At 42.9% G+C, this 27,734-nt stretch overlaps 1 protein-coding gene and 1 long non-coding RNA gene across 2 annotated transcripts in view; both read right to left on the bottom strand.

Moving 5' to 3' along the window:
- Positions 1-27,734, bottom strand: part of PRKAR2A (protein kinase cAMP-dependent type II regulatory subunit alpha) — a 157,143-nt gene that overhangs the window by 117,825 nt on the left and 11,584 nt on the right. The gene's annotated exons all lie outside the window — the stretch shown is intronic.
- LOC122460875 lies at positions 243-27,377 on the bottom strand. The gene is made up of 3 exons (XR_006282466.1): positions 27,367-27,377; positions 20,168-20,175; positions 243-5,604 (listed from the first exon to the last, which is right to left on the bottom strand). It is a non-coding gene; the product is annotated as an uncharacterized LOC122460875 (long non-coding RNA).

Raw genomic sequence — 27,734 nt, 5'->3', positions numbered from 1 at the left:
CTTTTGACAGATATTCATTGAATGACCTAATAGATCTTTTCTATCCCTAACTTCTACCATGAATTTTACTTGAAATGTAAATATGAACTGAAATTTTTATATTGAAAAATTAAAAATCATTGTTTTGACACTATGCCCCATATTACTTATAGAAATATTGTTATAATATGATTATAGCATATCTCAAATGTATTTTATGCAAGATGGGTCATGTGAGATATCATTGGAAAGGTTATGATCTACTGAATACGATCATTTGTATACATACATCATTTTTGTATCTGAAGTTAGGAATATTGTCTATGAACCTATTACAAATGTGTTTACACCTGGAAAACACCCACTGGTCAGAAAGCAATAGGTCTTTGAAGATGCTGATTTTCCACATTCCTGGATAGCCTTCCTGTGGACACTGCAAATAAACTTTGAGTTATGGATGCAGAGTCATGTGATCAAGTCCCCTGATACTGGACTCCATGATAAAATTAGTACTTTTCCACTAACCAGGGGTGGGAATCTCACTAGAAGACAAAGGATTCCTGCCATATGTAAAACCTATTTAAGGCAGGGGAGTGACATAATCGTGGTTCTTTTGTCACTGAATCCCCGCCCAGGATGACTGCAGTAAACATCTAAGAAACAAAAACAAGGCTGGGGGAGAAAGACTGAGCCCAGGCTGGAAGTGTGTCTAGCCTGTGAATTAAATATCTGAAGTTTTAAGCTGCAAGTAAGACCAGCTTGCCTTCAAGAATCTCTGCAATCTGCCTAAAACAACATGTAGGGTGAGAATGTGCTACTTGTAACCAGTTTCTCTGGTATCTTAAAGCTTAGACTGCATGTTTGCTTTATTTGCTAAGTAATCTGCTTTGATCTGTTTGCTATCCCTTATAATCACTTAAAATCTATCTATCTTGTGTACTTAATAAACTTGCTTTCGTTTTCTCTAAAATCAGTTTGTGGCATTCATAACTGGGGGAGGGGGGCAAAAAGCTGTGCATATCTTCCTCCACAATGAGGGAGGGTGCGAATTTCAACAAGCATACGCTGTATAGTTTTCTGTGCATTGCAAGATGATACAGTTTTGGATTTATACTCCGGGGGGGGAGGGTGCACTTGAGTGCTGGGCAATTCCTTAGCTAAGCTTTCCCATGTACAGCTGATCTCAGTATCTGTGTTAAACTGCAGCTAGGCGTGTCCCTACTTGTGTGTGTGCTGGTAAAGTGCAGTTTGAAGCCTGAGGGAGGGCTTTACTGGCTTGCCTCAGCAGGAGTGTAAAGGGAACCCAGGCTAGTGGGGCAGGCGGGCTCAGTGGTACCCTAGTTTCAAGTGACACCCCAGGGGAAACCCATCACAATTGTCAATACATATTTTGGCTACCATCTACGATTACTTTCAATGTGCTCATTAGAGATTATGAATTAAGACTACAAAATATTTAGGTTGCTTTCAGTGACTAAATAGTGCTGTCAGCTTATTCACTAATCTTTTACTTTTGAAGATATGAATTCCAATCCTGTTTAGATTCCAGGTTAAATGGAACAATATTAAAAAATGGCTGTGTCAAAGAGCTGTGCGCTTCTTAGTGGCTTTCAAATGAAATAAAACATTGGTTGAGCCACTATTTATATATGACCAAAAATAATTACATACAAAAATGCCAGATGTATGGTTGCCCATGTAACCTTAATCCTGCCTCCTTAGATGTCCAACCTGTGCATTGAATAAAGACGGGGTCCTATAGAAAAAGTAACATGATCATGCAATTAAAGACGGTAGCATAATGCACACACACAAGCGGGCAGATTTAAGACTGCACAGGCAATCATAATCCTATCATTTCCCAACTTTTGAGGTGCTTGACTTTACAACCTAAATAACTCTTAACGTAGTATTTTTTTAAAATATAATTTCCTAGGAAATAAGGTAAACACAAATCCTATTATATGCATCTGGAACAACCACTCCATCGTGTATCTTCATCAGAGTTTGAATCCTGAATCTTGAGCTACAGAACTACCTGCACTGTTTGACAGCAGAAAGCAGCTGTTATTTGGGAAAGCAGGGATGGAAGAAATGGGCTACATCCAAGAATGATCAGGGGAATCCCTGGCTAGTTTCCTTTCCTCCCAATTCTGAGGGGGGGCGGGGGGGGCTCCTACCACTGATGCCAGGAGAAGAGTTACATGGAACAAATAATATGAACTTCTCTAGGTCAGGAATCTTCAAGGTCTGCTGCAAACAGAGAGATCCAAACTTCTTAAAAATTTATGTAAACTTTTTTACAGTGGAAAGTATTAGTAAACCTAAATACAAGCTTGCTATCAGCTCTCCCTATAACACACAGATCCCAGATCAAAACTGGTGAACTGAAAGAACATGAGAAGATTACTTTCCACCACTCTTGAAAAAACGCTACTTATCCAAATAGAGTAATATTTTTGGTTGGCAAGTAAATCAGTTTTTAATGTAACCATAATTATACTAACAGATAGGCTTGTAGAAATTTTGCCTGGACAGGTACGTTTTTATGATTGGTTTGAAGGCTGGTTTAAACAGTTTTTGTTAAATATACCCCTTTGTAGCTCAGCGGAAGTCATTAGAGACAACCCGTCACAGTTTCACACCAAAATTGTGTGATGCAAGGAAACCCCAACTCCCAGCACTAAGGAGTTAATGCAGCCTGATTGAAGTACTTTTTTATTCTCTTGTGACTTGCATTATCAAAACAGCATTCCATATTATCTACCACTGCAATGACATGACCCACACAGACCTCTCTATTTCTTGCTGACGTTTCCGAGTTCTTGGCAAATGCTGAAAACTTTTTTTTAAAGGAGTTAATCTTTATAACCCTCCTAAAAGTTATCTATATAGTGGCACAGGTATACAAGGTACCTTATAAACAAGGTCCTAGTCCTAAGGTAAAATCTAAATTAGAATGATATAACTCATATAATGATTAAGGATCTGGCTGTATGAGAACTGCACAATAGAAGAGATTAGGAACTGAAGTCCACGAAGGATTTGAAAGAGGAGTTTTTATAGTACACAGAAGAGAAAGGATGTTCATAGTATAGAGAAAGTCACGAAAAGAGGTACAAAGTAATGAGTGGGAGGAGACTATAAAGCGAGCACAGAGCAAGAGACGGGGTGTAGGAGGAAATCACAAGTTGAGATGTAGGTGAGGCTGTCATGAGTCTTGAGTGTGAGGAAGAGCAATTTAGGCTTAAAGACTAAGCCAGGAAAATTATTTGAAAAAGAGGGCAACAATATGGTCAGAGAAGCAGCACTATAGACATTTCAGTAGTCACAGTGAGATAAGGCACGTACCAAGGTTTTTAGCAATTGGTAGGGAAAGTTGTTTTGTTTTGAATATTGAAGAACACAAAAAATTTGGAAAGAGCCTAGACAGGGAACTTTTGTGGGGGGGGGGGGGAAGGCTAAAGAGGAATTGAAGATGGCAGTGTGATTGGGGGAATCAGAATAATGGAGTCTTCAGCAATTAAGAAAGTATACAAAACACTTTAAGACTTGTAAAAAATGTAAAAACTGTTGTCATCTATGAAAATAGAAGGTGTATCCTATCTAGGGAATCCTGAAGCATTTCCCAGTTGGTCAGAATCATAGGTAATTTTATACACATTTTCCCACACTGTTTCCAACACTTAGAACAGTGTCCTTCCACCAGTGCACCAAGCAACCTCCTTCTCTTTTGAGTCACTCCTAAAGGCTCACTTTTGGCTTCCTTCCCACAATTACCTACTCAACTCTGTTCTCATGCGTCACCCTCATTAGCTAACTAACCTCCTATCACATCAGAAATACAAGGTATTAAATTAAAACAGGTGCTTTTGAAAATCCCACCTAACTGATTTAGGAGCCTAAGCTTCCATTTGACATGGGCACTTTTGAAAATTTTACCCGTTAACTAGATTTATGTCCTCTCTTATCAACGCAACTCTCACTTCTTTTAAAGATGCACTCTCTCCTTTGCCTGTATTTCACCTAATTTTAGTATGGTCTGATTTCAGAGGTGCTGAGCAATTACACCTTTCATTGGCTTCAATTTTCAGAGCTTTTGAAAATCAGATCCTAATAACTCTGGAGCAGAGAGTCTTATTTATCTGTAAACCATTAACATACAGCAATGACTCTTCACAAATAATTAACAGACTGAAAGATACAACCTACTTGAAAACTTTTAAGAACCATTTTTAAATAAGTAGAAACAAATTCTTAATGTCTTAATAGTTGAGAAGATAGTTTAAGGAGTTAACATTCTGTAAAGTTGTTGTAATTGTTTAAATTCAGCAATTCACAATTGTACAACATCTCTTTCATGAAAGGATAACATGGCATAGCTTTTCAAGTTTCATGGCAACAAAAAAAAAATGGGGCTAGTGAGTGCAGCGTGAATAAAATCTAAACCACAATTAAAACAATATTATTAAGAGCAAAGTATTTTCTATGGGCATGTTTACACTACAGCACAGGTTGACCTATAGCCACCGCAGTAATTACTGCAGTGGCTGATGTCCACACTACCTTCCTTCTGTCAATGGTGCACATCCTCACAGACTAAAGAGAAGCAGTGGGGGGGGCTGAGAGACCTCTGCACTGCTCCCCACCTGGAGTCCAGCTCTCGCTTGCCCGCTGACAGCTGCCCAGGTTTCTCACCTTCCAGAGCAAGGAGCCTCCAGGCAGCAGGCCAGCTTGGAGTGGGGAGCTGGCTCCAGCATGGAGCCTTGAAATTGGCAAGACAACCAACAGCTAAAGTAAGTAACACAGTGTCTACACAGATACTGTGTCGCCCTAACTACACCAACATAAGCCCTACACCTCTTATGGAGATGGAATTATGTTGGTGTAATAGGTCATTTACAACAGTGGGACAAGGCTGTAGTTTGTCCACTGACATAATTAGGTCAATGTAAGCTGCCTTACGTCAACCCAACAGTGTAGTGTAGACCAGGCCTAAGTAAAGTTTTATTATTATTATTAAAAAATTATATTATGGCACTGCCAAGAGACATCAGGATCAGAGCCTCACTGCAAGGTACTGAATAAACTTGAGCTAAGCACAGGCGCTGTCCCACAGAATTTACAATCTACGACATTGTCTACTACTCCCTTTGCTTTGCCAGTAATGCCAGCTTTGATCACCTGCTTCTCCTGCAGATACCTTTTCACTTTCTTCCAGGTTGGCCCTTATGCATGGAGATTATACATCTCCATAAATCCAATACCAATCCTTCCAAAAGAATACTTGTAAGTATTTTGAAAATTGCCTGGAAATCATGCAAGAAATCCAAAACAACTATCAAAAACAAACAAAACCACCTGCTGATGACAGCCATTCAACACAAAAACAAAAAGTGGAACCAACTATAACTACTCCACAACCCTCAGACCACCACTTTCCAGGGGAAACCATGGCACCAGAATTCACCACAAGGACACTACACAATACCCAATCATCATTAATTTATCAACACAGTGCCTCACTGGAGCTGAATTCTCTCTACTCTCTAAGGGACTGAACTTCTGCCCTACCACAGAACCTGATACCGTACTAATATGTGGAGAACAGGAAGAATTCTTTCACTAGGACGACACCACTCACAATTACCATGTCCCCACAAACAATAAGAAGAAAAAAGAAACATCTGACTGAACACCACAGGATGAAAAATATTTGACTGTGAAATCCTTAATAAACATCATATCCACCATAATCTCTACACCACCAAGAGGACGGCCATACAGTCCCTGAAATCTAACTACCAGATAGTGATCAAACCACCAGACAAAAGGGACACCATTGTAGTTCTCAACCACGCTGACAACATTAACAAGGCCAACTAACAACTCTCCGATACTGTCTACTATAAAGTACTCACAGATAGAGCCCTGCGCAGATACAGAATTTGTATCTGCATCCAAGCCACAGGCCACAAACATGGTCAGCAGATATAAAGTGGATATCCACAGATTTGCCGGGCTCTATTCACCCCCCACACCACAATTTATCCAGAGATTTAATATCATCAAATCCTTCCCCAAACAACTCCAAAAGAAGGTCTACAAACTCTTCCCCCCACAAACTCACTCCAGGGACCTTCTACATGCTTCCCAAGATACGCAAACAAGGGAACCCAGGCAGACCCAACATACCTGGTTGTGGCACTCTTACTGAAGGAATATTGGGACTCTCAGAAACCATCCTCAAACCACTAAGGGCCAACTCCACCAGGACACACTGACTTCCTCCACAAACTATGCAATATTAACAACCTCCCTCAGAACACTATCCTCACCACCATGGAAGTCACTTCCCTATACTCCAACATTTCTAACAATGACAGCATAGCTGTCTGCCTCAAATGCTTACAAGACAATGGACAACCCTCAGATAGCCACCCCAAACACATTGCCAAACTCATTCATAACAATTTTACATTCAGCAACAAACACTTTGTCCAAACCATGCAAACAGCCAAGGGTACTAGGATGGCTCCCCAATATGCCAACCCCTTTGTGGTGAATTGAAGAAGAATTTCTGGACAAATGCACCACCAAACCAATGACATACCTGAGATACATAGATGATATTTTCATCCTCTGGACAGACTGCTTGAACTCCCTCATAGATTCCCACCACAATTTTAATCACCACCCATCCATTAAATTCTCTGGAACACACCCACAGTAGCAACTTCCTGGACAACACAATCAGTTTCAACAATGGAACCATACAGACAGCCACATACAGCAACTCCTTCCTTAAAGTCGTCCCAGTTAACGTTGTTACGTTGCTGATCAATTAGGGAACATGCTCGTTTAAAGTTGTGCAATGCTCCCTCTTAACGTTGTTTGGTTCCCTTACAACGCCTGCTTTGTCCACTGCTTGCAGGAAGAGCAGCCCGTTGGAGTGAGCTGGTGTGGGCTTGGAACCAGGGTAGACCGGCAGCCCCCCATGAGTTCCTTGCTCCCCTAAGTTCCCTGTGCAGCAGCCGCCCAGCAGGCTATCAATTGCCAGCAGTTTAACTGTCCCTCCCCCCATGGCCATGTATTGCTCCTACCCTCTGCCTTGGAGTTGCTCCTGGGAGCCTCCTGCTTGCTGTGCAGGGGAGGGGGGAAGAAGGGGGCTAATGTCAGGGTGTCCCCCTCCTCCCTACTCCTGCCCCCCCGCTTACCCCTTCTCCATATAGAGCACAGTGGGGACAGGACAGGGCTCAGGATGGAGAGGGCTTGCTGGCCACAGCTGCTGTCTCAACTTCCTGATTTTTTTTTTTTTAAAGGCAATATACTTAGAATGGGGTCAGCATACTTAAAGGGGAAATGCACATCTCTCTCTCACACACACACGGTGTGTTTCTCTGTCTGCCATGCTGCCTCCCCTCCCTCCATTCGTGCTGCCTTGTAGAGTGTGAGTCTACATTAACGACATGTTAACCCTTGAGGGCTCAGCCGTATGCTAGTTCATCATTTAGCAGTAAGGCATTCCCCAAGAAATATCCCACCCTCTAACTTCACCACCTCAACCAAGCTTCACAATCATCATTGTTGTGTACAATATTATATATGTTTTTGGTCTGGTGAAAAAAATTTCCCTGGAACCTACTCCCCACCCCCATTTACATTAATTCTTATGGGGAAATTGGATTTGCTTAACATCATTTCACTTAAAGTCACATTTTTCCAGGAAGTATAACTTCAGGAACATAACTACAACGTTAAGCGAGGAGTTACTGTATGAGAAATTCTCGGATCACTGCACCTACCTTCACAGATCCAGTAACCACCCTGAACACACCAAGAAAGCTGTTATCTACAGCCAGGTACTCAGATACCACTGAATATGCTCTGAGGAATAAGTCCAGCATACATACACCTTCACACACTTTAAACCATCTTCACCAAATAAGGACATTTCACCAGAGAAATAGATTGCATCATAGAACAGGCCACCAAAATACCCTGAGAGAACCTGCTTTGATATAGGTTTCAGAGTAGCAGCCGTGTTAGTCTGTATTCGCAAAAAGAAAAGGAGTACTTGTGGCACCTTAGAGACTAAAATTTATTAGAGCATAAGCTTTCGTGAGCTACAGCATCCGATGAAGTGAGCTGTAGCTCACGAAAGCTTATGCTCTAATAAATTTGTTAGTCTCTAAGGTGCCACAAGTACTCCTTTTCTTTTTGCTTTGATATAGAAATAAAAACCCCTGTGACTGCACACCATTGGTTGTCACCTAGCACTCCACACACTGGAACCCATATGGGATGATATCAAATTACAACCCATACTTGATGGAATTCCCATCCTGAAAAAAAATCTTTCCTGAATCCCCACTTCTGGCCTTCAAAACAACCCCCAATCTCATCATCAGAAGCAAACTTCCCACACACCAGAACACAACTCGAAGTGGCACCAAGCCCTGCCAGAAAAACAGATGCAAAGGCTGCAAACGTATCTCCATCGCTGCAATGATCAATACCCCCCACAATATACATTTCAAGATCCATAGATCCTATACAGGCCTATCACAACATGTGGCGTACCTCATCCAGTGCATTAAATGCCCCAACAACAACTATGTGCATGAAACCAGACAATCACTATGCTCTTGAATGACCTCACACAGGAAAATGATAAAAGATAAAAAGACCCTATCACCAGTGGGTGAACACTTCTCACAAAAAGAAAAGGAGTACTGGTGGCACCTTAGAGACTATCCGATGAAGTGAGCTATAGCTCACGAAAGCTTATGCTCTAATAAATTTGTTAGTCTCTAAGGTGCCACAAGTCCTCCTTTTCTTTTTACTGGATTTATTGTTTATTACAACAATCTGTAACCCTCTAGCCCCTTCTCCCCTTAATTCTATGACTGCAGAGGTGTTAACAGGGCCACTTTACCTTGAATGGTCCCTTCAATATGTGCTAACTACTTAGCCTAAACTGTTCCATCTTGCATTTTGCTGCAACTCTGGGAGTACCTTTCCCAGAGCTGAAGAAGAAGTTGGTCAAATAAGAGACACTACCTCACCCACATTTTCTCTCTAAATTACCAGTTTCTAGGAAACAGAAAATATACACTTTCTTCACCTGGAGCACACTAAAGGAATCCCACTGATCAATCAATATGGAGCAAACATAGGTTTTCTGAATCTCTGCACAATCTAAAGACCCTCACCCTGCAATTGGATTTGCCCAAGTGGCCTCTGGCACCTTCAGGAGCCCCACTGACTTCTATTGCCCAAGGCAGGGACAATGGGATATCCTTGCAGATCCAACTGCTGGATTGAGGCCTATAAACTCTGCAGTGCTGAGTAAATTCTCTTGCATCTGTAGAAACAGAAGTATAAAAGACTACAGTGGTGATGAAGGAGAAAAACAAAGCAGATGCCTTATAGGTCTCTTCTAAGCAGCAAGAAATTAAGAATCCTGGGAAACATGTCCCAGTTTTTACCCAAGTTTCTTCAAAATCGGGACAACGCTACCTATTGTAACATCTACTCTCCAGCCTCCCGACAGCATTCCCCAGGCATTCCACTTTACAAAACCACAGAAGGAAAAAATTAGAATCCTAATGAGATGCATTTTATGAACCTATTAGATAATCTTTTTTATTCTCTGTAGCTCACACATTAACTCAGGGTATGTCTACACTACCCACATTGCAGCGCTGTCACGTGGGCAGTGTAGACATGCTTTAGCACCAGGAGAGAGCTCTCCCAGCGATTAAAAAACAAAAACAAAAACAAAACATCTACCTTCCCTCATGCCACCCCTTCCTACCAAGGCCCCGCCCCCGCACTACCCCTTTTCCACGGGCCCCCACCATTGCACTGCCTCTTCCCCCTGCCCCAAGACCCCACCCCCAATCACTTCAAAAGTAAGAATGAGCACTGCAGTATCACTCGTAATCAAGGTGGGAATGGAAATCTTGACGTCTGTGTGTTGTTGGATTGTTTGTTTGTTTTTTGGAAATAGAGTCCCTCTCTGCCCAATCTTGAAAACTCCAATTTTTGAAAATTCTGGAAGTCATGCTCTCTGACCACTCTACCTACACATCCAAGAACTTGTACTGCATCACCATTGAGAAGTAGCCTTTTCTGTTAATATACTCCTTGACTAACTGGAGATGACATCACAGAATATGGGCAGATAGGTTTCCTGAATAGCTCCTGCACAATTCAGAATCCCTGTTGTTTAAACCCCTCCATTAATCTCTGGCACACTGATCACCTTAATTACAATCCCTTGCAATATGCTATGTATCACTATGCAAACCTCCACAATAGTAGCTTCTACCATGGGCTTTCTGATTCCAAGCTACTGACTGTATGGGGTAGCCATAAAAGCAACACTATTCTCTCTCTCGACCCAACAGAGTGATGCTCTCATCTTAGCGGTCTGGCACTGCAACGTTAAGGCTAACTCAGTACAGAGGGACAGAAGTGTCTCCTTCCTCACTGTGAAGTTATACAGTCACTGTTGGTTAACCCAGGTCTCAAGGACAATTCAGTACCACCAGTCTGATTATGGTCCGGATCCAAAAACAGCATTTCATCTAGTGAACAAGTTATTCTCAAATACATAGTGCCAGCTTTTCTGGAGGCCCCAGAGGATTAGAGATTATTGCAGCAAATTTTATATCTTATGCCAGAACATCCTCCACCTGAAAATTTATAGAAATTTGCAAGGGAATCATGCAGTTTCACATCTTCTGTCTATTTCCCTGGATAGCTCTCAAAAGCAACTGATACAGAGAGCTGTGCTAGCAACCGTGCAATAAGTACCAATCAAGCAACGTATCGACAAGAGCAAAGTACAGTGTAAGCAGTGGTTTAATTCTCTAGCATTAATACAACCTTTGGGCATGCCTACACTATGACGGTATACCTATGATGTTGCAGCTGTGCCGCTGGAGCACCATAACAGACTCGTCCTACACTGATGGAAGAGGTTCTTCTGTCAATGTAGTTAAATCCATCTCTCTAAGAGGCGGTAACTAGGTTGACAGAAGAATTCTTTCATCCACCTAGTTACATGTACACCAGGAGTTAGGTAAACTTAACTATGGTGCTCAGGTTAAAAAAAAAAAAATGTTCACACGTCAGCCCCAAAGCTAGGTCAATCTAATTTTCAAGTGTAGACCAGGCCTTAGAATTGGGTTACTGTAAACTGAGCTATGAGAGGGTATGAGGCATTAAGTGAAAATATATTAAGGCCACGTAACTACACTAGCCAGTATAAACTACGTACTGGATTATTCTCAATTATATATTCACTATGTACTGTAAACTACCTTTTCTACACATCACTTCCCCAAACACACATGCACAAATGAATATTTCCCCCCCTTTCCCCTGCACTCTGTCCAAAACATATCTTCCTTTTCGGTTGTTCCACCTACACCATCTCCACAAATCTTGACCCCCTTTTTCTTTTAATTTCTATATCAAGTTTATTCTCCTCATCTTCACCTCCATGGTTCTGCACACACTACCACAGCCTACATCTTATTACGTGTCATTCTGTGCCCTATCACAGTCATGGTCCTCCACAATCATCCTCTTTTATTCCTGGTTTCACACTACCTTTTATCTTTGGAAAAGATTCAACTCCTAGTGTTCCCATGGCACCTTCCAACCCGATTTAAAAAAAAAAAAACAAAAAAAAAAAACCACTTGCATCATCATCATCATCTTTAGTGAACAACTCAGCAAATGAGGTATGTGCATCTTGCATTTCAACAATTATCCAGTGCTTCATATCTGTCCTAGTTACAACACAGATTCCTCAAGCCAGGGACCATATCTTTAAACTGTTTTGGTAGACATTATGTATATTCCTAGCGCTCTGTGTCAATCACACTGCAGTTTTAAACATCAAAAAATGTGTTGTCTTCCCTCAACCACTAACAGTGCATTTTGTTTTGGTGGAGTAGTAACTAGTTAATTAAACACTGTCCAAAGTTACTTTAATGATTAACATGACAATGCAATGTGGGGTAGCACGAACTACTGAAGAAATTACTCCCTGTATTACTGCCATCTAATGGCACATATACATACATCTTTTTGTGATTTAATGAGATTATAAGACTTAAGAAAAACATGAAACTGCATTATTAATTACTATTCAACTTTTACCAGAAACCAAATATTATGGCAGAAAATACTACTTTCATTAAGTGGTCTGTATTTAAAGGGAATTCACAGTTTGTTCTGAAGGTAGCACACATTAATATTTGGAAGATTCCTGCAATGTGCAATCCTTAATTGGAATCAGGTCACGGCTATCATCATGTAGCACAGTGAATGTAAATGCTGGATATCTGCACTTGGCAGTTGCTTGACAGGCTTTATAATAAGAAATCTTACTGAAAATTGATAGCGTCTTTAAAGGTAATATCAGGGTATAAACAGTATTTTGAAAATCAAATACTTAATATCCTGCAGCAGTCTTCCAATCCATCCACATCTAACATACTGTTTACCATCAATTTGAGCTACTTAACAGCTGTTAACAGCATTTATATTCAGCCACCATTTTCAAAGAGAGCAGCCAAATGGGCTAATGTAACATAACATAGCTTCCACTGGGGAAACATCTAATATATAACTTCTAATCAAAGTTTTGGGGACCAGGTTAGATGGAAAAATACAGTGTGACTGAAAATTACATTGTCAAGCTTGAGACAGTAAAATGTGAATACACTGCATATCAAAACATAAAAGCAGTGAACAATAGAAAAGGTCTGACACAATGAACAAGCGTGCATGGTGGATAGAACAGACCCAGTCTCATGTGTCAGGCAAGTCATTTTAAACATGAATAATGATACATCTAGTCATCTTTAAAACAATGAGTTAGAAGTCGTTTCAAGTCCCCAAGTCCCTCTGCCAATTCATGGTTTTACATAATTGCATTTTCCTAGGGTTTAAAGCATCGCTCTCTCCTTTTACTGTATGGAAGGCTCTCACAAACAGGGCAAAGTGACTAACCACCAGCATTGAAGGGGGCGGGGGGAGGACAGTGAAACTGACTGTACATAAAGTGCTGTCAAATAAGCTCTATACAAGTTAAAAACAAAAATCGTTACAAATATATATCACTATCTTCAGCTAAAAATGCATTTACACACATATATATTTTTAAAAAGACACCAATTTCACAAATACATTTTCCTTGCACGATTCCTTTTGTCTATTGTTTTTCTATAGTAGCAGAGCCCTAGACAAACCATCTCAGACAACAGTTAACAGAGAACAGCAGCTCATTGGAAGGTAAAAGTGGCATTACAAGTGTGACGTTGCACTTCATATGATTTTTTTGAAATATGCTAATGAGCGTGAATATAATGTAACTGGAATATGCTTTATGCAAAAGGTTTTTGTAAGGTATTATTACAAAGCTTATAATTTACTAAGTGCGGTCATTCTATTTGTATAAATGTATTATTCTTGTATCTGAAACTAGAAATATGAAATACAACTCTGAGGTCCTATTGTAATTATGCAACATATGGGCCACAAAAGGTGGTTTGGTATCTTGGCTCCCATTAACCAGGACAATTTACTGTAGATGGCTCTGTTTATTTGCAAGCCTGCCTGTGAGTCAGACCGGGAAGAATGAAGGCTTGGAGTCTCAGAGGTCATGTGACCATGTCACCTGGTACTAGCATTTATCTTAAAACTGGGGCTTTTCCGTTTAGAAGGAGGGGTGGGGACCCAGAGAGAAAAGATTCCCGCCTTGTGCCAAGCTATATAAGGGGGTGGAACAGAACAAAGGAGGCTGGAATCATGCGAAATCTCCTGCTTTTTACCTAAGATGCCTGCTGGAACTAACAAGAACTGTACCAGGGGAAAGGATTGGGCCCAGACTAGGAACGAGTCTAGTCTGTGAAAGAAGCTTATTGCAACATCTCTGAGGGTGAGATTTCATCTGTAATCAGTTTCTTAATGTATTAGGCTTAGACTTGCGTGTTTTGTTTTATTTTGCTTGGTAACTTACTTTGTTCTGTCTGTTATTACTTCAAACCACTTAAATTCTACTTTTTATATTTAATAAAATCACTTTTTGCTTATTTTATTAACCAAAGTAATTAATACCTGGAGAGCAACAGCTGTGCATATTTCTCTATCAGTGTTATAGAGGGCGGACAATTTATGAGTTTATCCTGTATAAGCTTTATACAGAGTAAAACAGATTCATTTGGAGTTTGGATCCCATTGGGAGCTGGGTGTCTTGGTGCTAGAGACAGGAACACTTGCTAAGCCATTTTCAGTTAAGTCTGCAGCTTTGGGGGACGTGGTTCAGACCTGGGTCTGTGTTTGCAGCAGGCTAGTGTGTCTGGCTCAACAAGACAGGGTTCTGAAGTCCCAAACTGGCAGGGAAAACGGGCTCAGAGGTAGTCTCAGCACATCAGGTGACAGTCCCAAGGGGGTTTATGTGATCGAACCCATAACAACAAGAACGATAAGTACCAAGCAGTGTTGTCTAGAGTTTAGAACAGGAGACAGAGTCAGGATCCAACTCTATTCCCAACTCTGTAGCTGTCTTACACTGTGAAGTTAGGCAAGTTCCAGACTCTTCAGTTTTTCCATAAAGAAGTATACAGTAATTAGGGCCCTACCAAATTCACGGTCTATTTTGGTCTATTTCATAGTATTTTTAAAATCATAAATTTCATGATTTCAGCCATTTAAATCTGAAATTTCATGGTGGTGTAATTTTAAGGATCCTGACCCCTAAAGGAATTGTGGGGGGGCCCCACAAGGTTATTGTAGTGTGGGGTGGGAGGAGTTGCAGAATTGCTACCCTTACTTCTGTACTGCTGCTGGCAGCGGCGCTGTTTTCAGAGCTGGGCAGCTGGAGAGCAGAGGCTGCTGGCCAGGAGCCCAGCTCTAAAGGCAGAGCCACCGCCAGCAGCAGCCCAGAAGTAAGGAAGACATGGTTTGGTATTGCCACCCTTATTTCTGCACTTCTGCCTGCAGAGCTGGACCCTCAGTCAGCATCCGTCACTCTCCAGCCGCCCAGCTCTGAAGCCAGCAGCACAGAAGTAAGGGTGGTATGGTGTGGTACTGCCACCCTTACTTCTGCACTGTTGCTGGTGGGGCAGTACCTTCAGAGTTGGGTGCCTGGCTAACAGCCACCGCTGCTCTCTAGACACCCAGATCTAAAGGCAGCACAGAAGTAAGGGGGGCAATACTGTGACCCCAAAAAAACAACCCTGTGGCCCCCCTGCAATTCCCTTTTGCCTCAGGATCCTCAATTTGAGAAACGCTGGTCTCCCCTGTGAAATCTGTATAGTATAGGATAAAAATCACACAATATCAGATTTCACTGTGGGAGACCACTGAAGATGGACCTGGCAGCGGTATGACCCTTTGCAACAACAGACTGGAAATGTTTCCTGAAGTCCTGTGGTAGATGTTTAATGAAGGTCGTTAGCTTGCTGTAATTAGTAAAGTTATATTTAGCCATGACCATTGGATAGTTCATAATTTGGAACTGCAAACTGGTGGACAACTAACACTCATACCGAAAGGTCCAATCGGTTTTGATCCTTGTCACAGGGGGTAGCACTTGAAAATTGCAGTCTACCCCGTTTGTTCACAGCATCCACCACAAGGGAGTTAGGTGAGGGATGGGAAAATAAAAAGTTACAGTCCTTAAGAGATACATAATATTTCTTATCCACCCTTTTGAATATTGGTGGAATAGTGGATGGCATCGGTCATACTGTGTCAGTCAGATCCAGGAGAGCCTCATTAATGGGTAGCCCCATTTTGAAGACTGTTGCTGACTGCAAAATATCAAGCAGCCTGTGCTGCTGGTCTTTGACCTCCTCCAGAGGGATTGGTGTCTGCTACCCTTCTAGGGTCCCGGAATTGTCTGAAGTGGTCAGTGATGAACGGGGGGCAAGGCATGAGCACCTCTCCAGCAACAACAAAATGCGTGTTTCAGGAGTGAATTCCCTGTCTGCCCTAGCTTCCAACTCTTCAAACGTCTCTTCCTGCCTTGGAAGGGAGGATGAGGAACCCTGGTCTCCCTGCAGGACAAGACGGGTAGTTTATTGAACTGCTGCCAATAGGCAGCCCACAGATTACAATATTGCCATTGTTGGGAGGTCCATAAGGGAGTGGGGGTGGCATATAGGGTTGGTTTCACCATGCTTGATGCACTGCAAAGTCCTCCCTACACGAGGTCAAATTCCCGAAACGGTATGTAGGAGAACCCCTAACAGAAATCGAGGAGGCCGACCAGGTGTCGTCCTCTTCTTCCTCCACATTCTCCCATTGCCAGAGAGCCAATGAGAACAGAGGAGAGTATTGTGCCAGGGAGTGGCCACTCAGAGGTCTCGGCACTGTGAAACACTTGGTACCTGATAGCAAAGGGGACTGTGGTTTGTCTGACACAGAGATCCCTCGAGTATCGGAACTCCTGCAGTACTGGAAAGGATGCCAATGCCAACACCATAGCCGAAGTTTCCACAGCTGTAGCCAACAGTACCAGTAATGCTGAGCATTCCGCAGGCCTTGCTGGACATCAATGCCTGCTTGATACCAAGGGTACCGCTGGTACAGACACCCCCAGGTGAGCTACTTGCATCAGGACCAATGGCTTGATTAAGGTGCGCAATGGCACCAACTGCTGAGTGGAATGCTTTGGTGCTGATGATGAGGCCAAGCTTAATGATACCTTAGGTTTCTTTTTTACTAGAGAGTGCTTGTACCCTCCTATTGGAGCAGTGTTTCCTATCCTTGGAGCTCTGGCACTTTACTGGCCCGCTGGTTTCAGAGGAAGAGTCTTTGGCCTGCACAGTACCCTTGGAGACTGAGAACATTGGCAGGGACCTGCTCTTTTATGGAGTTTAGCTCCTTAGGTATAGAATCCATGCTACTCTTTTCGGGAGTCTTCCCTGGATGCTCCAAAGACTTCCCTTTCTTAGGAGAAGCACGTCCCAAGGTGGGTAGGGTGCTGGATCAGTCTCGGAACAGATACATAGGGGCTCAGGTTTCAGAGTAGCAGCCGTGTTAGTCTGTATTCGCAAAAAGAAAAGGAGTACCCGTGGCACCTTAGAGACTAACAAATTTATTAGAGCATAAGCTTTCGTGAGCTACAGCTCACTTCATCGGATGCATTGCAGGGAATGTTCCATCGCCAATAGTCTGAGCTACATCTCTCTGTTCTTCTTGGCCCTGGACTAAAGGACTCAACAAAAAAACAACTTTTGGGAGATATGGGCCTCTCCTAGGCAATGGACACTCTTGGAGTGTCCGTAACTCACCGGTATAGCCTCCTGGTAGGAGAGAGAATATTTGAAGCCTGGAAAATAGGTATACCCCATCATGAGAAGACAAATCTCCTGGAGGGAAAGCAGTCTCTCACCTAAAACTACCTATACTAATACTAACAACACTGAACTACCTTATATAGAAAAAGTAAAGAGAAAGGCTGAGCACTCTCTAAGTGGGCATGCTAGCGTTCCATCTGGGGCCTAGGAGGTAGAGAATGAACCGAGGACGGTTTGCCTGCCCACTTCTAGATAGCCTCAGTGTTTGCTGCAATGAGGCATAGGGCTCACGCGCGTGCCAAACAAGAACCGCTAGCTAGAAATTTCCAAACAAGGGCTCGAGACACACATGCGCACCTCGAGTGGTGCACCCATAGGGACGCTACTCGAAGAAGAGCATTTTTGCACACCAACTCACCAATGTAGGGAGGAGGGCTTTCAGCTAGATTCGAAGAGGGTAGGTAACAAAAGTCCATAGGCAGGTATAAAAAAAGGGGACCTTAAGAGAGCTGCATATTGGCAGGGGGAGAGAAGAATGGAAAATTACCGCAGGGTCACAGGAGCAAAAAGAGGAACAACAGTAGGGAAATCTGCTTAACATCTTAGATGTCTATACCAAATGTAAGTAGTATGTGGAGTAAAGAGCATGAACTGTAAATATTAGTTCATAAACTAAATTATGACTTAGTTGACATCACAGAGACTTGGTAGGATAAATCTTATGACTGGAACACTGGTATAGAGAAGTATAGCTTTTCAGTATAGGAGGAAAAGGGAGGAGATATTGCATTATATATCAATAACATATACTCTTGTTCTGAGGTCCAACAGGAGGTGAGAGGCAGTCAAGGCAAAACTCTCAATGAAGATAGAAGGGAGGAAAAAACAACAAAAGAACAAATCAGGAGGAGATGGATGATGAGGCATTTCTAGAACAAACAGAAATGTCCAAAACACAAGACTTGGTAACAATGGGAAATTTCTACCAAAACATCTAGTGGAAAAGTAATATGGCAAAACACAAACAGAATGGATAAAAATCAATGATTTTTTTTTTTAAAAAAATCAAGTCGATTTTTAATTTAAATATTTTCCTCAAAAAGCATTTTATCGAAAATATCCAATCTTAATTAAAACTAACTCAAAGTTATCTCATCACGGAATAGGGATTATAAATTCTAATTCTATACTATGAGACAATATATTCATGTAATATTTAAGAAAAGCTTTGTAAGTGAGTTCCAATAGTTCATGGATTAGGGACCCCACCTTATGAGGTTCCAGGAGCTTCAATATAGATTATTTAGGTTAATCTTTCTATCTACCGAATTTCCAACAGTTGACAAGAAGGTGTGAGTAACTGTGGGGGAAAAAATAAGCATAGGGAAATAGTTTTACTTTGTGTAATGACCCATCCACTCCCAGTCTTTACTCAAGCCTAATTTAACTGTGTCCGTTTTGCAAATTAATTCCAATTCAGCAGTTTCTCATTATAGTCTGTTTTTGAAGTTTTTGGTTGCAGTATTGCCATTTTTAGATCTTCTGAATTGGGCAACATCCATTTTTTCAAAAAAGAAAAGGAGTACTTGTGGCACCTTAGAGACTAACAAATTTATTTGGGCATAAGCTTTCGTGAGCTACAGCTCACTTCATCAGATGCATTCGGTGGAAAATACAGTGGGGAGATTTACACACACACACACAGAACATGAAACAATGGGTTTTATCATACACACTGTAAGGAGAGTGATCACTTAAGATGAGCTATTACCAGCAGGAGGGTGGGGAGGAGAAAACCTTTTGGGGTGATAATCAAGGTGGGCCATTTCCAGCAGTTAACAAGAACGTCTGAGGAACAGTGTGGGGTGCGATAGAGGGAGAAATAACATGGGAAATAGTTTTACTTTATGTAATGACTCATCCACTCCCAGTCTCTATTCAAGCCTAAGTTTATTGTATCCAGTTTGCAAATTAATTCCAATTCAGCAGTCTCTCATTGGAGTCTGTTTTTGAAGTTTTTTTTGTTGAAGGATAGCCACTCTCAGGTCTGTAATCGAGTGACCGGAGAGATTGAAGTGTTCTCCAACTGGTTTTTGAATGTTATAATTCTTGACGTCTGATTTGTGTCCATTCATTCTTTTACGTAGAGACTGTCCAGTTTGGCCAATGTACATGGCAGAGGGGCATTGCTGGCACATGATGACATATATTACATTTCTGATATAGCTGTATGGCCCACAATATGCCAACATTTTTATGGCTGACTTAGAACAATGCTTCCTCAGCTCTCGTCCCCTAATGCCCCTACTCTACTTGCGCTACAATGATGACATCTTCATCATCTGGACCAATGAAAAGAAGCCCTTGAGGAATTCCACCATGATTTCAACAATTTCCATCCCACCATCAACCTCAGCCTGGACCAGTCTACACAAGATATCTACTTCCTGGATACTACGTTGCTAATAAGCGATGGTCACATAAACACCACCCTATACCAGAAACCTACTGACTGCTATGCCTACCCTACATGCCTCCAGCTTTCATCTAGACCACACCACACGATCCATTGTCTACAGCCAAGCTCTACAACACAACCGCATTTGCTCCAACCCCTCAGACAGAGACAAACATCTACAAGAGCTCGATCAAGCTTTCTTACAACTACAATACCCACCTGCTGAAGTGAAGAAACAGATTGACAGAGCCAGAAGAGTACCCAGAAGTCACCTACTACAGGACAGGCCCAACAAAGAAAATAACAGAACGCCACTAGCCATCACCTTCAGCCCCCAACTAAAACCTCTCCAATGCATCATCAAGGATGATGATAGGATTCACCTATCCTGAAGGACGACCCATCACTCTCACAGATCATGGGAGACAGGCCAGTCCTTGCTGACAGACAGTCCCCCAATCTGAAGCAAATACTCACCAGCCACCACACAACAGAACCACTAACCCAGGAACCTATCCTTGCAACAAAGCCCGTTGCCAACTCTGTCCACATATCTATTCAGGAAACACCATCATAGGGCCTAATTACATCAGCCACACTATCAGAGGCTCATTCACCTGCACATCTACCAGCATGATATATGCCATCATGTGCCAGCAATGCCCCTCTGCCATGTACACTGGCCAAACTGAACAGTCTCTACGTAAAAGAATAAATGGACACAAATCAGACGTCAAGAATTATAACATTCAAAAACCAGTCGGAGAACACTTCAGTCTCTCCCATTTGAGAAAAGAACTGACCAAATGGAACAGGGGAGAGCAAAAAGTGACCTGCCACTAACCAAAGTTTGGGAACCTCTGGTTTACACACCAATAATACAGTATCTAGAGCATATGTCACTGGATTACTCAACCATTTACTAATTTACAGTGGAACCTTACTAATTTACACTAATGACAGAAAACCACTGGAAATTAGCAAAATCGGAAACATAAAAAAGAAAAGGAGTACTTGTGGCACCTTAGAGACTAACAAATTTATTTGAGCATAAGCTTTCGTGAGCTACAGCTCACTTCATCGGATGCATTTGGTTTTCCACCAAATGGTTTTCCACAAGTCCTCCTTTTCTTTTTGCGAATACAGACTAACACGGCTGCTACTCTGAAACCTGTCATAATAAAAAAGCAAGGATAATACAGTACCAGGTTAACTTTGTTCATTTTGACAATTAAAACTGAATTTATAATATTTTATAATGCACTAAGATGTTCTATCATACAGTTGTAAAAATAATGAAGTTTTAGAAATAAAATAGTTCACTACAGACTATTAAATATTTGATAAATGGGGAGAAATACAGGAGATGTATTAGAGTTCACTGCAAAAGACCATGTTCAAGAACAAAGGTGAGAATAAAGAATATGATATTCTGTGAGAGGAAACTTCTGAAATTGATTCAAATCTTTATACACAATGTGCCTTGAAACCATATATACTGAATTACTGATAAATTTGTAAGTGGCTGTACTGATACCAGGCTCATTTCAGTACAAAATAGAAATAATTATATAGGGAACCTAACAATTTCCCCGATTTTGTGAAAATACAGACATTTAAATTTGTCTAATAGAAAGTATAGGTAAATTATAAACTTCATACGAAAAACTAAGCTATCATGGGATAAGAGGAAAAGTCCTCTCATGGATAGGAAACAAAGGGTAGGAATAAATGGTCAGTTTTCAGAATCATCATGTTCCCATTACGCCTCTGGCGTTTAGGGCAGCGACAAAGCTCCTACATTCCTATCAGTTTCTGGCAAGTCTGTCAATGGTTCACCAGCTGTGCCCCAGGTTTTTCAGCTCGGTTTCCACAGCTCTTCGCCAAGTTGTTTTGGGGCAGCCTCGTTGTCACTTGCCTTCAGATGTCCATCTTATTGCTACTCTGGTGATAGAATCAGTTTCCATCCAAAGCACACGGCCAATCTATCTCCAACGCCTCCTGACAACGACGGTGCTCATCATTGGATGCACTGTGTCAACAGATCTTGGTTGAAATTGTTCTGGGCCAAAATATAGAGGATTTTTCTGAGGCAGGTCATACTTTCTCATTCCCCAGCATTCTGCACTATAAAGTAAATTGAAAGTATACAGCTCTGATAAATCTTGAGTTTGGTTTTGGTGTTGAATTTTGATGATTTCCAGACAGTGTTTAAGGCTACTGAAGGTGTCCCTGGCTTTACTGATTTTGTTCTGGATGTCCTGGCTTGTTTCACTATCCTGGCTGATGGTGCTGCCCAAGTATGTGAATGTTTCTACATTGATGAGAACATGATCCTCCATCCGTACTGGTCATGGTGCGTGTGTTTGCTGGGAGGGCAGGGAGAGAGCCTGAGTGAGTGTCTGATTGGCTGCTAGCCTGCAGGGGGCGGGCATTAGGGTGTCTGTGTGTTTGCATCAGGGAAGCCTGGCTGTTTAAAAATAGCCAGAGCATCGCGAACCAGCTGAGCAGCGGGGACAGCAGAGCAGCTCACAGCAGGAGTTTGCCTGGGAGTTCGCCTGAAGTGAGCCCAGTGAGGCTTACATCTTGCCAACGTCTCTGAGAAGCTCATAGTAGGTAGGTGATATGGAAGGGGGGGGTTCAGCTGTTGTGACCTGCACTGGATGTGCCATGTTTGTCTTTCTTCCACAGGACAGAAGCGACTTTGTCTGTACAAAGTGCAAGCTGGTCTCCATATTGGAAGAAAAGATTGAAGGTCTGGAGCAACAGGTAACGACCCTGCGTTGTATACGAGAGACTGAGGATTTTCTGGACCAAACTCAGGATAGCCTTCTAGGGGCACAAAGCTCTAAAGATATAGAGCAGGTTGCACAGAGGAGCCAAGAGGCCAGTGAAGAAGCTTGGCAACATGTGACCTCCAGAAGAGGTAAGCGGAATGTCCGGGTTCCAGTAACACAGACACAGGTAACTAACCGCTTTCATGTTCTCTCCACAGGTACCAATGCGGAGAGTGGACCAGATGATATGGCTGGGGGGAGGCATGAGATGCGATGTCCTGAGGTTGGGGGTTCCACGACCACCACTCCCAAGAGGAGAAGGCGGGTGGTGGTGGTCGGGGACTCTCTCCTCCGGGGGACTGAGTCATCTATCTGCCGCCCTGACCGGGAAAACCGAGAAGTCTGCTGCTTGCCAGGGGCTAAGATTCGTGATGTGACGGAGAGACTGCCGAGACTCATCAAGCCCTCGGATCGCTACCCCTTCCTGCTTCTCCACGTGGGCACCAATGATACTGCCAAGAATGACCTTGAGCGGATCACTGCGGACTACATGGCTCTGGGAAGAAGGATAAAGGAGTTGGAGGCGCAAGTGGTGTTCTCGTCCATCCTCCCCGTGGAAGGAAAAGGCCTGGGTAGGGACCGTCGAATCGTGGAGGTCAACGAATGGCTACGCAGGTGGTGTCGGAGAGAAGGCTTTGGATTCTTTGACCATGGGATGGTGTTCCATGAAGGAGGAGTGCTGGGCAGAGACGGGCTCCATCTTACGAAGAGAGGGAAGAACATCTTTGCCAGCAGGCTGGCTAACCTAGTGAGGAGGGCTTTAAACTAGGTTCACCGGGGGAAGGAGACCAAAGCCCTGAGGTAAGTGGGAAAGCGGGATACCGGGAGGAAGCACAGGCAGGAATGTCTGTGAGGGGAGGGCTCCTGCCTCATACTGGGAATGAGGGGCGATCAACAGGTTATCTCAAGTGCTTATATACAAATGCACAAAGCCTTGGAAACAAGCAGGGAGAACTGGAGGTCCTGGTGATGTCAAGGAATTATGACGTGATTGGAATAACAGAGACTTGGTGGGATAACTCACATGACTGGAGTACAGTCATGGATGGTTATAAACTGTTCAGGAAGGACAGGCAGGGCAGAAAAGGTGGGGGAGTAGCACTATATGTAAGGAGCAGTATGACTGCTCAGAGCTCCGGTACGAAACTGTGGAAAAACCTGAGTGTCTCTGGATTAAGTTTAGAAGTGTGTGCAACAAGAGTGATGTCATGGTGGGAGTCTGCTATAGACCACCGGACCAGGGGGATGAGGTGGATGAGGCTTTCTTCCGGCAACTCACGGAAGCTACTAGATCGCATGCCCTGATTCTCATGGGTGACTTTAATTTTCCTGATATCTGCTGGGAGAGCAATACAGCGGTGCATAGACAATCCAGGAAGTTTTTGGAAAGCGTAGGGGACAATTTCCTGGTGCAAGTGCTAGGGGAGCCAACTAGGGGGAGCGCTTTTCTTGACCTGCTGCTCACAAACCGGGTAGAATTAGTGGGGGAAGCAAAAGTGGATGGGAATCTGGGAGGCAGTGACCATGAGTTGGTTGAGTTCAGGATCCTGACGCAGGGAAGAAAGATAAGCAGCAGGATACGGACCCTGGACTTCAGGAAAGCAGACTTTGACTCCCTCAGGGAACAGATGGCCAGGATCCCCTGGGGGACTAACATGAAAGGGAAGGGAGTCCAGGAGAGCTGGCTGTATTTCAAGGAATCCCTGTTGAGGTTACAGGGACAAACCATCCCGATGAGTCGAAAGAATAGTAAATATGGCAGGCGACCAGCTTGGCTTAATGGTGAAATCTTAGCGGATCTTAAACATAAAAAGAAGCTTACAAGAAGTGGAAGGTTGGACATATGACCAGGGAAGAGTATAAAAATATTGCTCGGGCATGTAGGAAAGATATCAGGAGGGCCAAATCTCTTGCTAGCTGCAGCTCCAGGTGCGATGTCAAGAGTAACAAGAAGGGTTTCTTCAGGTATGTTGGCAACAAGAAGAAAGCCAAGGAAAGTGTGGGCCCCTTACTGAATGAGGGAGGCAAGCTAGTGACAGAGGATGTGGAAAAAGCTAATGTACTCAATGCTTTTTTTGCCTCTGTTTTCACTAACAAGGTCAGCTCCCAGACTGCTGTGCTGGGCATCACAAAATGGGGAAGAGATGGCCAGCCCTCTGTAGAGATAGAGGTGGTTAGGGACTATTTAGAAAAGCTGGACGTGCACAAGTCCATGGGGCCGGACGAATTGCATCCGAGAGTGCTGAGGGAATTGGCGGCTGTGATTGCAGAGCCCTTGGCCATTATCTTTGAAAACTCGTGGCGAACGGGGGAAGTCCCGGATGACTGGAAAAAGGCTAATGTAGTGCCCATCTTTAAAAAAGGGAAGAAGGAGGATCCTGGGAACTACAGGCCAGTCAGCCTCACCTCAGTCCCTGGAAAAATCATGGAGCAGGTCCTCAAAGAATCAATCCTGAAGCACTTAGAGGAGAGGAAAGTGATCAGGAACAGTCAGCATGGATTCACCAAGGGAAGGTCATGCCTGACTAATCTAATCGCCTTTTATGATGAGATTACTGGTTCTGTGGATGAAGGGAAAGCAGTGGATGTATTGTTTCTTGACTTTAGCAAAGCTTTTGACACGGTCTCCCACAGCATTCTTGTCAGCAAGTTAAGGAAGTATGGGCTGGATGAATGCACTATAAGGTGGGTAGAAAGCTGGCTAGATTGTCGGGCTCAACGGGTAGTGATCAATGGCTCCATGTCTAGTTGGCAGCCGGTGTCAAGTGGAGTGCCCCAGGGGTCGGTCCTGGGGCCCATTTTGTTCAATATCTTCATAAATGATCTGGAGGATGGTGTGGATTGCACTCTCAGCAAATTTGCGGATGATACTAAACTGGGAGGAGTGGTAGATACGCTGGAGGGGAGGGATAGGATACAGAAGGACCTAGACAAATTGGAAGATTGGGCCAAAAGAAATCTAATGAGGTTCAATAAGGATAAGTGCAGGGTCCTGCACTTAGGATGGAAGAATCCAATGCACCGCTACAGACTAGGGACCGAATGGCTCGGCAGCAGTTCTGCGGAAAAGGACCTAGGGGTGACAGTGGACGAGAAGCTGGATATGAGTCAGCAGTGTGCCCTTGTTGCCAAGAAGGCCAATGGCATTTTGGGATGTATAAGTAGGGGCATAGCGAGCAGATCGAGGGACGTGATCGTTCCCCTCTATTCGACACTGGTGAGGCCTCATCTGGAGTACTGTGTCCAGTTTTGGGCCCCACACTACAAGAAGGATGTGGATAAATTGGAAAGAGTACAGCGAAGGGCAACAAAAATGATTAGGGGTCTAGAGCACATGACTTACGAGGAGAGGCTGAGGGAGCTGGGATTGTTTAGTCTGCAGAAGAGAAGAATGAGGGGGGATTTGATAGCTGCTTTCAACTACCTGAAAGGGGGTTTCAAAGAGGATGGCTCTAGACTGTTCTCAATGGTAGCAGATGACAGAACGAGGAGTAATGGTCTCAAGTTGCAATGGGGGAGGTTTAGATTGGATATTAGGAAAAACTTTTTCACTAAGAGGGTGGTGAAACACTGGAATGCGTTACCTAGGGAGGTGGTAGAATCTCCTTCCTTAGAGGTTTTTAAGGTCAGGCTTGACAAAGCCCTGGCTAGGATGATTTAACTGGGACTTGGTCCTGCTTTGAGCAGGGGGTTGGACTAGATGACCTTCTGGGGTCCCTTCCAACCCTGATATTCTATGATTCTATGATTCTATGGTGAGGCAATATTAAAAGTCATGATATCTGTCTCATTGTGATTGATTTTCGGTCCAATTTGCCTGCTGAATGCGTTGAGTAAAGTTGTTTTTTCTTGTATATGGTGTTGGGTATGTACTAAGAAAGCGAGATCATCTGCCAAGTCCAGGTCTTCAAGGGATGAGAAGGGTGTCCATTTAATGCCTCTTGGCATGTCTCCTGTTGTATGCTGCATTACCCAGTCAATGGCAATGCTGAAGAGGATTGCAGACATGATATACCAAAGACATACTCCTGTTTCAACTTCAAAACTGAGCTCACTGTAATCAACACTGCATGTAAAGTTGAAATAAAAGCTTCTGGTGATGATGATTATATGAAGAGGGATTCCATATGCCCGCAGAATGCACCACAGGCTGGAATGCTATCAAAAGCCTTCTCAAAGTCTATGAAGTTTACGTAGAGCTGCTGTTGCCATTCTAAGCATCGTTCTATTACATTTCACAGAGTGATGAACTGGTCTGCGCATCCACGCCTTTCCGAAAACCCGCTTGCTCTTTTCTGAGAACACTATCAACTGCCTCTGATATATGCTGGACTATGATCTTACACAATACTTTGCTTTGCACAGATAAAAATGTGATACCATGCCAGTTACTCCAATCACAGAGAATTTCTCTCTTTAGTATCTTCACTATAACCCCACTGGTCCACTCATCTGGCACTTTTTCCCTGACTGATGTAAATAGAGAGGCCAGGATAGATGCTGCTAACTCAGGATTTACCTTGAGCAATTCTGCATTTAAGTTATCCTTGCCTGGAGCTTTCCCATTTTTTAAGGATTTGATGGCTTAAATGATCTCTTCCTTAGTTGTCGTTTGTGTTGATATCAAGCTCTTCTTCTGCCTCCTGAATGTTGGGAATCATTAAGAAAGGGCTCAATAATAAGACAGAAAATATCATATTGCCTCTATACAAGTCCATGGTACACCCACATCTTGACTGCTGCATGCAGACGTGGTCGCTACATCTCAAAAAAGATATACTGCACTTGGAAAAGGTTCAGAAAAGGCAACAAAAATTATTAGGGGTATGGAACGGCTTCTGTATGAGGAGAGAGTAATAAGAGTGGGACTTTTCTGCTTGGAAAAGAGACGACTAAGGGGGGATATGATTGAGGCCTATCCAATCATGACTGGTGTGGAAAAAGTAAATAAGGATGTGTTATTTACTCCTTCTCGTAACAAAAAAAGTAGGAGCTCACCAAATGAAATTAATAGACTGCAGGTTTAAAAAAACAAAAGGAAGCATTTCTTCACGCAATGCAGAGTCAACCTGTGGAACTCCTTGCCAGAGGTTGTTGTGAAGGCCAAGACAATAACATGGTTCAAAAAAG

The sequence above is a fragment of the Dermochelys coriacea genome, chromosome 7 (assembly GCF_009764565.3).
Source record: "Dermochelys coriacea isolate rDerCor1 chromosome 7, rDerCor1.pri.v4, whole genome shotgun sequence".
In the NCBI taxonomy this organism is placed as follows: Eukaryota; Metazoa; Chordata; order Testudines; family Dermochelyidae; genus Dermochelys; species Dermochelys coriacea.
Note: the sequence above shows the minus strand (reverse complement) of the source record. Positions and strands in the feature narration are given on the sequence as shown.